Source organism: Podarcis raffonei, chromosome 5 (assembly GCF_027172205.1).
Source record: "Podarcis raffonei isolate rPodRaf1 chromosome 5, rPodRaf1.pri, whole genome shotgun sequence".
Taxonomy (NCBI): domain Eukaryota; kingdom Metazoa; phylum Chordata; class Lepidosauria; order Squamata; family Lacertidae; genus Podarcis; species Podarcis raffonei.
The window spans coordinates 43,306,550-43,316,545 of NC_070606.1; the positions used below are offsets into that span (position 1 = coordinate 43,306,550).

Genomic DNA, 9,996 nt, shown 5'->3' on the forward strand with positions numbered 1-9,996 from the left:
ATAATCTAAAATTACCCACAATTAAAATTGCTGAAAAACATGGCTTCCTACGACACCAATTTTACAGGTTCCCCCTTCAAAAATTAGACCAGTTGTCTTATATTTCTGCTATATTCTCTCTTTTTTTGCCAATCCAAATATCTTAAGAAGACTCTGTGAACTAGAGAACTGCACAATCTGTCAATAAAGTAAGCTTATTTTGAACTACTGTCCATATGACTCAATTTGTCAGTAAAAACTGCCACCAGCGCTGTGCTTGCAGAAAAATGTCCATAAATGCATTATTGCGACTGGCAGATCGATGTCTATAATAAAAACAAATAGATTTAACAAGTGCTTGCTTTTACGAGTTATGCTATTGGTAGAACGTGCATTCAGTTTCGCCCTTCGACTTCTGGGAATGGGCAATACAGACAGCACTGGATACTTTGCTGACTACACAAGTGTTGCAAACAGGAAATTATTCTAACACGGGAAATCTTTAAAAGTACATGATGCGTTCATAAACATAAAGTTTAGAATTTAAGCTATCACACATCTAGGATTTTTGTTCATTCTGTAAGTTTCTTCAAAACATGCAAATTTATCCCTAATAACAGGCAGCAGTTTCTTTCCAGCAAGAAACTAGAACTCTCTATAAAAGAGCTGCATTGTGCCCAGAAAGGCTCACTATTCTTGAGAATGGTGCAGAAAGGAACAGTATTATGTTCCCATGAGACTATGATTCATCTCTGATCTGATTGAGAGAAGCCACCACCGTATAACCTAAAGTTTTTAACATGTGCAGTAGGGTGTCATCTTTTACGTTAGTGGTCTCTAGGGTAGTGTAAGAAGTAGTTATGTATTGTTCAGACAGGGTAACATTCTTAACTGTATGATTACATATGCGGTAATGTTAACAAAACCCCTCGTTCTCTCTCAAACTTCATTTAGGCTGAAAATACACCTATTATATTGCTGCTTTTTTTGCTACTGGAAATTAATGAAATTCCAAAATCTGTACTTTAAAGAGGGCTGTTGAACACTAGCTGTATGTTTATCAGGAACACTCTTAACATTCTACCCAAAGCGCCCTAACAAATGAGCTTCTTAATGCCTTTCCAGGTCAGGCCCGGGTGTTTTGTGTTTAAGCAATCCCTGATAGCCTTCCCAGTGGGCATGAGCTTCTCCTTCAGGCTACTATCACTTTAGCGATGCCATTAACTGATTCTCTACATACGTTAAGCATTAAACAGTGGTGACAAGTTAATTACAGAGTTATCAGGAGATAAAGTAGCCAGGGTAACACAAGTTACAGTATAACTACTATAGCTTCCTATAGAGCATCTGTGCAGTTGCTGCATAAGTGGTGTAATTAACTTGTCATGGATCAGGCTGCAGATAAAAGTCGCTGACGCTGGCTTGCAAGCACACCTACCTGGATTCATAAGCTACTCCGAAATCTTTAAAATATGTATTTATTTCAAAAGAGGGAATCATTGTGACCTATTAGCACACCATCAAAGTCTGCAAAGCTTTTGGCTAACTAGATAAAGGCAATGAATAAACATGGGTTACAGGGCTGGAAAAACTACCGGCAGCGTGGGTGGTGTTCAACTACACTTTATTCAGCAAAAACCCACTGATATTAATGAACATGACTAAGCTAGGTCCATTCATTGCAATGTGTCTCCTCAGAATAAAGCATAGCATAATGCCACCCTATACCTGGTTACCTGAGCACTTGAAACTGCAATACTGGCATTTAACAATCAAGTGTTTTGGAGCTCCCTAGATGAACAGTTACTAAAAATCTGGCATTGCTCCCAAAACATTTCAATCGCCACCCCCCAAATGTCTACTTGTCCACCAGCTGATTACCTCTTAAGGTAACCTAGAGGCAATGGTAACAACATTTAGATTGCCATCACTTTTAAACTATTCAAGATAAACGTAGCTTGGTTTTCAATGAAATGCAGATCTGAAAAGGGTCTTTAATATAAATATATTTAGTTTTGGCAGAGTAAAATAAGACTAACTTGGTTTCAGAGAACTTACTTAGCCTATTTCCTATTCAAACACACCAAAATACAGTAGGAGCTGTTCTCACATCAAACTTGTACAGTGGTACCTCGAGTTACATACGCTTCAGGTTACATACGCTTCAGGTTACAGACTCCACTAATACAGAAACAGTGCTTCAGGTTAAGAACTTTGCTTCAGGATGAGAACAGAAATCATGCTCCAGCAACGCGGCAGCAGCAGGAGGCCCCATTAGCTAAAGTGGTGCTTCAGGTTAAGAACAGTTTCAGGTTAAGTACGGACCTCCAGAATGTATTAAGTACTAAACCTGAGGTACCACTGTATTCTATTCTCTTAATATCTAGATTCTGAACTGCCGGGGAACACATAAAGGCCATCCTATATACATGTTAATTAATACAGAGAGGGTTGTACAACTTTCTAGAGCAGAGTATCCAATGTGCGGCCTACATTTGTTGTCCCCTCAGCCCTCGTGCTGCCTTCCCAAAGCCAGGTAAGCGAGGCTCTGGGATTTGGGAAGGAGACCTGAGGGCTCTGACAGGGTCCCAGAGTCTTTCTCCTCTTTCCCAAAGCCTAGTAAGTGCTTTCCCAGCTTTGGGAAGGAAGTGGGAGGACTCTGTGATCCCACCAGAGCCTCGGCCCTCCTTCCCAAAGTCTAGTGCCTCACTTTGGGAAGCATGAGGCCCGGAGAAGGTCAAATTTTGGCCTTGCTCTCCCCCCACCCCCACTTGCAGGTATGACAAAGCTAGTGGGTTCCACGACAAAGTACTCTTGCAGCCCACTTGATATGAAAAGTTGGAGCACCCTGCTCCAGGGTAATTATTCCCAATTCCACCCACCCCCCTACACAGACCACTTGAAAACTGCAGAGGGTCTTGGCAGACCACATAAATAATATGCCTACCTCTAGTAGCAATTTCAATATGCTGTGCTAGGTGTCATGCACTTTTCAATGGTATTTTCACAGACACGTCATGGGTCCCTTGAATGAAGCTCACAGACCACAGCTCGAGAACCCCTGTTCCAGAGAATATAAGTATTTTGAAGTGGAGCTGTTGAGCACAAATACAAAAATGAAGGCTATTGCAATTAAAATGGCTTGTAGTGGCAGTGCATTAAAAAAGATATGCAGAGGTGGGACTGACCATGTTTTATAGCATAACTATGTCACAGAAAGCACCTGTGTCATAGAGGCATATGGAGATTTTGGACACGAGGCAGCAACTGATTTCAATATAGAAAGAGGGGGCATGATTACCCCTCCAGAATATTCACCAGGCTGAGGAAAAGAGGCGTGTGTGTGTGTGTGTGTTTATTTATATATTTAAAAGGCTCGTTTGTTTTCTAAGCAACCCTGCTGGGCGCTTTTTATTAGGAAGTCAACTTTCAGAGCCGCTCTTTAAGTACAGCTCTCCTTTTGAGAATTCCCTCTTCGGGACGCCGCAGCTTGACATTACCCTCCCTCCACCAGAGAAACGCACAGCATGTTACAAAACCGCCGAGTACGGCGGAGCTAAGAAGGGAAAACAAACAAGCCGAAGAAACCAACGGAAGCGCGTGGGAAAGGAGAAGGGTGAGGGCCTTGGGTGGAATTGAACTGAAACCAAAACACTCGCTTAGGAAGGAGAGAGAGAGAGTTCCTCTTTGAACGGAGTGGAAATTTGTGGCGAGCCGAGAGAAAAAAAAAGCCCTTTGGGGTTGGACTTTCTCCTTCGCCGCACTTTCCCCTCGGTTGCACGCCACCCCCTCGAGCCCGGGAGACTTCAGCAAATTTCCAGCGAGGAAAAGCAAAGCGCCAAACTCATCATGGTTTTCCTTTTAAAAGTCTTGCAAGTTATACAAGCTGCCTGCGCCCCGAATATAGGCCATTTCCCCCTCTTATCTCTGAACGCCGGATGCAATAGGGAGGAAAAGACACCTTGGCGCTTGGCAAAGGAATCCGGGCCACACGCACGCCGGGCACACGAGTTGTGGTTTGTTTTTGTTTTAAAGCACCAGAGAGGCAACGATAGCGATATAAAGCAGGTGGTGTTAAATCAGCGCTGCGTTTCTCTTTTACCGCTCCTTTCTGGAAGGACACTTGTTCACACGTTCCCCCGTCCCGTCAGGCTCACTGTTTTACCAGCTCAACAAACAAGTCCCTTGCCCGGGATACGAAGGGGCTCACCTGCAAGCACAGGGAAGAAGGCTCTTAAGGCACTTCTGGGCGGGAAAGAAAGACGAGCGAAAGTGCGGGATGACGGGAGGTTAAGGAAGCGGGAGGAGGGACAAGAAGAGATTAGACAAAACTGGGGGGGGGGGAGCCCGGACTTCTTCTCTGGGTTTTAACAGCTGAAGAGGCCACTGGCCCGCACCTGCGCCCAGACGCTCACTGCTCCGGGGCAGGGGGTGGATGCTTTCCGACGACCTTTTTATTTTTTAGCACGACCGCCGGGCTGAGACAATCCCTAAGCCGTCGGCCGACCAATGAGTGTCAAATGAGTGGAGGCAGAAGGCGTAGCCATCCGTAAAGCGACACTGCAATCCTCTGTATTAAGCTGGCTAGGCGGGCGTGAGACCCCATTGAACCCGGTGCGACTTGCTTCCGAGTAAGCATGCATCGCCCCCCATCCCACCCCGCCTGTCGTTTGGCAGCCGCCTTGGGAAGGGACCAGGCCTCGTCTATTCCTCTGCAGTTTGCAAGAGCTTGCACTGCAAAACTCAACAGTTCTAAGCTTCTCAGAGAGTAAACATGCCGCCTAGTTACACAGCTGCTGCTGCTGCTGCTGCTGCTGCTACTACTGCAGCTCCTAAAGCTGAAAACGGCTTTATTTCTGAGTTGCATGCGCAGAGAGCTGGAACTCCCCGGCTGAGCTTCTGCGACACACACGCTTTGGCTAACCTGAAAGAGACGAAGTAGAACGGCCGGGTTTTCCTCCGCTGAACGGAAAGGGGCAAATGTGTTGCGCAGAGGTGGTTTGCCTTGTGGGAGTTGTAGTTGAAGCGGTGAAAGCCGAGCAGCTTATTTCCGATAGTGTAAACTACAATTCCCAGCATGCTCCACATACCTACTTCTCCCAATGCAGCGACTTAACCATACCTCATTCCTCTACTCTTTTTAGCTCTAGTTTGGGTGTGGGTGGGTGTTAGAATAGGTTTCCAGTTTATCACATCTTATGACCAAGAAGCCAAGCAGGCACTATAGGGAAGCTCAGAGGAGAGGCTGCACTTTTCCAAAAGCATCTTTCCCAATAAGTTTGGGTAGGTACCACTGTGACTTGCGGAGAGGTAGCCTGTTTATTCTCAGAGGCATTCTGCTATTTTGGTTCTGTTTTGGTATGTGATGTGAAATCCGGTTGGGGGCAGGTCCTTCATAATCAGCCATATGGGGCAGGGGTTCTTAGACTGTGGTCTCTAGAGGGTCTGTGATCTGGGTGCCAAAAGGGACGTATTTTACTTCGATTTCCTTCCTGTTACTTTAAAAATTGACTTGTGAAAAAAGAGAGAAATGAAGTTTATCAAGAGATTTTTCATATGAAACACTGTACAGCACTGTACAAACCTTAAGCATTATTATCACCATCAGTTTACTGGACACCAGTACCTTTAATTGCTTCCTATGTTGTGAAATACAGGTGCTGATGTTATTTCTGGCATGAAAATAAGTGAGCAGAACACTTCCATCAGAACAAATTTTGTATATCAGCTGTTGAAAGGTAAGAGAGCAAGGGCTTTTTGTTTTTTAAAGGGGGCAACCCTAATTAATAGTACTGTACAATCTTATAATGAAGGGCTGTTTGCTACTAGCCTTTCTTCTATAAAATAAAAAGTACATGGGCAGTTCTAGAAATACTAAAAAATATATTGCAACTACTGGCAGGCCATAATGTTTACCAATTACCTTTGCCTAGCAGAAATGAAAAGGGAGGGTGTCAGCCACATGTACATTCCAGAAGATGGACATGGCTTTTTGAAGCACAGTTTTAAAGACTCGATGGGCTTTGGTATGCCTAAAGTTACGTACACTATATCATGTTGAGTGGGTGACCCAATTTGTTTTACAGTGTTGAAGTCTAGTTCACTGAACGTATCATCTGTGCATGCACAACAGCTACCTGAAATGTACACACCTCAGCTTAACTGCAGTTTGGAAATCAGATGGTTTGAGGAAAAGCACATCATAAACAGGAGTACTTCTCAAGAAGCCATGGGCTACAGATGGATTGTGGCTAACGTCATAGTGTAATTGGCTTCAAACACCAATAGCGGGAGCATATTGGACCTGGAGTAAATATGTATACAGCCTAACTCTGACTATGCTTAAGTAAACCGTGTTGGAAACAGGGACCAACTGCAGTTGCTCCATGATGAGGGGAAAGCACTCCATATTCCAGGAATCAGACATGAAATTGAAAACTTTACTGAGCTGTGTCCTAGGCAGGGCACAGTTTTCTTTGTGGCTTGGGCCTGCATTTCTTCCTTTGTACACAAGAAGTCTTCATTTGAATGATCTGAGCTAAACAATAGTGTTGCACTCCACCCCCGAGACACCCCATTCACCAAGATGCAAGATTCCAGGAGTTCCAGGTAGAAATCTAGCAGGTGAACCTTTCAGCCCCAAAGTCTGTTCAACAGCCTCAGTTTTTGTAGTGGGAGTCAGACAGGGCTCTGCCCTCCCAGGCCAGGTGGGAAAGGCCTGCCAGGCAGGGAACAGGTCCTCCAGGACTTTCCAGCTAAGAATGAGAGCTGGAAAAACCCCAGTTCTAACCCTCAGCAGTGACCTCATGGGAGGCCTTTTGGCAGTCACCACCTCTTGAGTTTCAGCCCATACAATGCATAGAATAATAGTAGTGATCTACCTTGCATGTAAGGATGACTAGGATTGAGCTACATGCCCATGCAGTTGTGAGCTTCATTCAAGCTCTATAATTTAGTCAAATGATTAATTCAGCACTCACTATGGGTGACATGATTTTTGATGCAATTCAGAATAATGACAGGCGTGATTTTTTGCTTTTGCTGAATGTAAAAGTCCATGTTAATCTTGGCTTCATTAAAAAAACACTGAGTTGGTAAATCAATGATTAAAATCAATGATTAAAAGCACAGAATAGTTTGTAACAATTGTTTTTGAAATTTAGCAAATAATTTGCATCACTGAATATTGAAGAGCGCTATCCATTATGTGATAGATATGGATAACGTAGCACATTTCAGAATAACTTCAAGGAAATTATTGGTACCATATACGGTATATATATATATATATATATATATATATGCGCGCAAATATTTAGAAAGACTTATTTAATATTTTGGAACAAAGCAGATCACTTGCATCCTCTTTTTATATATGTGTGCAGCATGGTCCTCAACATGTCTACTCAGATGTCAAATTTTGCTCTTTAGCAATACAGGGATATAAATAAGGAATGTCAAAAGTTCTTATTTATTTATTTCTCACATTTTCCCCACAGCTGAGAGTCAAGGTGGTTTACAAAAAATTAAAACATGGGTAAAACACAGAAAGCTAAAAAATAGTTTAAAAGTTCTTAAAGTTTAACAGAATCAAAACAATATAAAAACAAATTATTAAAATGCAGATATTAAAAACAGCACAACAGTATAAAAAACCATTTCCATAAAAACAGTCAGTTCTCAAAAGCCTGTCAGAATAAAACAATATTCACCTGTGGGCAGAAGGACAATAAGGAGGGTGCCAGGCTAGTCTCTTTTGGGAGTTCCAAAGTCTGGGTGCAGCTAAATTTGCATCCCCATCAAATTTCTTACATTTGTACCCCATCTTTCATTCATGGAGCACAGAGCAGCTTTTTATCTTGATAACCCTGGGCTGCAAATGGATTTGATAGATGGTGAGTTCCATGTCTGAGCGAGGATTTGAGCTTTAGGTTTCCCATATCCAAACCCATCGTCACTCACTGCTTCCAGATTGTGTCCATATGACGCTATATTAGGCCAGGTTCCAAAGAACAGCAAAACAAATTATGTAAGCCCAAGAGGAATTTTATATGATTTTTTTTTCTACCAGTGGACCTCATCCTACACGAGGCATTTTCAGAAGCAGTTTACAAAATGGTCAGGGTGATAGGGTCATTTCTTTTAAGAACACCGCTACATTTCCACTAGGCTAGCTCAAGCACCTTGCATGACCTATGTATGTCTCCTCAAAATTAAACCTCATGGGGTTTAATGGAGCTCACTTCCAAATATGCATGTACAGGATTACACTGCCTGTGTGGTTCTTTGGATTCCAACCTTGGTAAACTTATAGCACAACCCTATTCATCTTTTCTGGAAAGCAAGTCCCACTTTGTTCAATGGGGCTTACTCCCTAGGATGTATATGTGGGTGAGAGATTTCAGCCTAAGGACCAAATAGTTATTAGTCTGGTAAAATACAGCTTTTTTCTGGTGGAAAATATAGATTATGTAACTGATAAATTCCACTATTTTTGTTCCTGTCACCAGTAAGAATTCCAACAATGCATTCTAATTCTTCATAGGCATTCAGGGGTCTGCGTTTTTTCCTCCCCATCTTTCTCCTGGTAAAATAAATAATTCCGGTCTTTATTCTAGTTTTAGTTTATAGGTTATGTTGTTCTTTACATTTTACTGTTTGTATTGATTAAACTAGTGACATTACCCTTGATTTACACTGAGTGGGAGACTAATCAGGCCATTTTTCATTTCCTTTTGAAATTTTCTGCAAAAAAACCAACAAACAAATAAATAAATGGTACCCACACAGAAACAATCAATATATCTTTGTTTGTTTTGCCAGGGTAATGGAAGCTGTAAAAAGCTAACACTTGAGGCCCTCATAGCATGTTTCTGGCAAAGGCCCCACTATGTGAAATTGGCTTGTTCTAGCTGTTTTTTCTTTTCTTTTCTTTTGCAGGATTTACAAGGTATTTCATCAAGAAACCATAGACTCGCAGCATATCTTTGCTTCACTCACAGCAGAAAGAACTCGTTTTATTGAGTCCTGCAAGTTTTGTTTTCAATATTTCTCTACCAGTCCTCTCTGTCACACCAAGAGCGCATTCTCAAATTATAATTGCACACAGACATTATTCTGTAAGGAAAACTGACACTGGCCCTGATCCAGCTTCAGATCCATTTTTTACCTTTGAATCAGTTCTCCTGAATGCAATGCGGCTTGCATCTGAGTAGGCATGCATAGGTGTGCACTGTCAATTATGCTTTCATATGTTGGATTAGTGGATCCAGATGGAGTGGGACAGAGAGATGCAAAAGAACGCTGGGCTCTTACACCTTTAATAGTCATGTAGCACAGGGAATGGCTACGTAGAAGCACTTGTGATGTAAGTTACACCCGCTGAAATTCTATCTTCTACACTGCTATTAAAGGCACAGAAGCCCTGTCCTCTCTCACATGCAGCCAATGGAGATGCACATCACATAGAGCTATTGGGTTGAATGGGAACCAAATACACACCAAAATGCGTATCTCTATCTAAATGTGTATATCAGCTGAACAGGTAGCCTTCCTCGGTGGATCGTGTTGATTGAATCTGGAAAGTCTTGGGGTGGGTCAGTATTAAAATAATCAAGTTGCTGTAGCACTGTCTACCGCTATAAAAGCTCACTAAAATATGATGTAGTAGACAGAGCTGATAAGACAGCTAAGAATCCAGTTTTCCTTTAATGCCATTAAATAATGCTGATGTTTTATTGCAGATTTGTCCATTTAATGCTTTCCTTTAACTTCAGATCTCTTGTTGCAAGAAATTATTAGAACACAAAGTTAAATATACATATGAAAAAGCCCCTGATCAGGCCATTTATACATCTGGTTCCTTAGTCTATAAAGGAAGACCATGTACTATTCTAAGTTTTAAATATATACTTTGGCACAGATACATGAATCAAGAAGCCACTATTATGATTGACTTTCAGAAGTTTTTGTAAGTCAATGTTCCCTCTCTCTTACCACAAGAGAGCTCTTGGTAAT

At 42.2% G+C, this 9,996-nt stretch overlaps 1 protein-coding gene across 5 annotated transcripts in view; it reads right to left on the bottom strand.

The window, feature by feature from the left end:
- Window positions 1-4,979, bottom strand: part of MGMT (O-6-methylguanine-DNA methyltransferase) — a 162,904-nt gene extending 157,925 nt beyond the window's left edge. Inside the window, exon 1 of one of the 5 annotated variants that reach the window (XM_053388885.1) lies at window positions 4,904-4,979. The gene's annotated coding sequence lies outside the window, so the exon portion shown is untranslated. Of the gene's footprint in view, window positions 1-2,926; window positions 3,048-3,940; window positions 4,115-4,189; window positions 4,303-4,376; window positions 4,485-4,903 lie in introns of those variants that run through there. The other 4 variants (XM_053388888.1, XM_053388886.1, XM_053388890.1 and 1 more) reach the window with 4 other exon arrangements.
- Window positions 4,980-9,996: the final 5,017 nt, after the last annotated feature.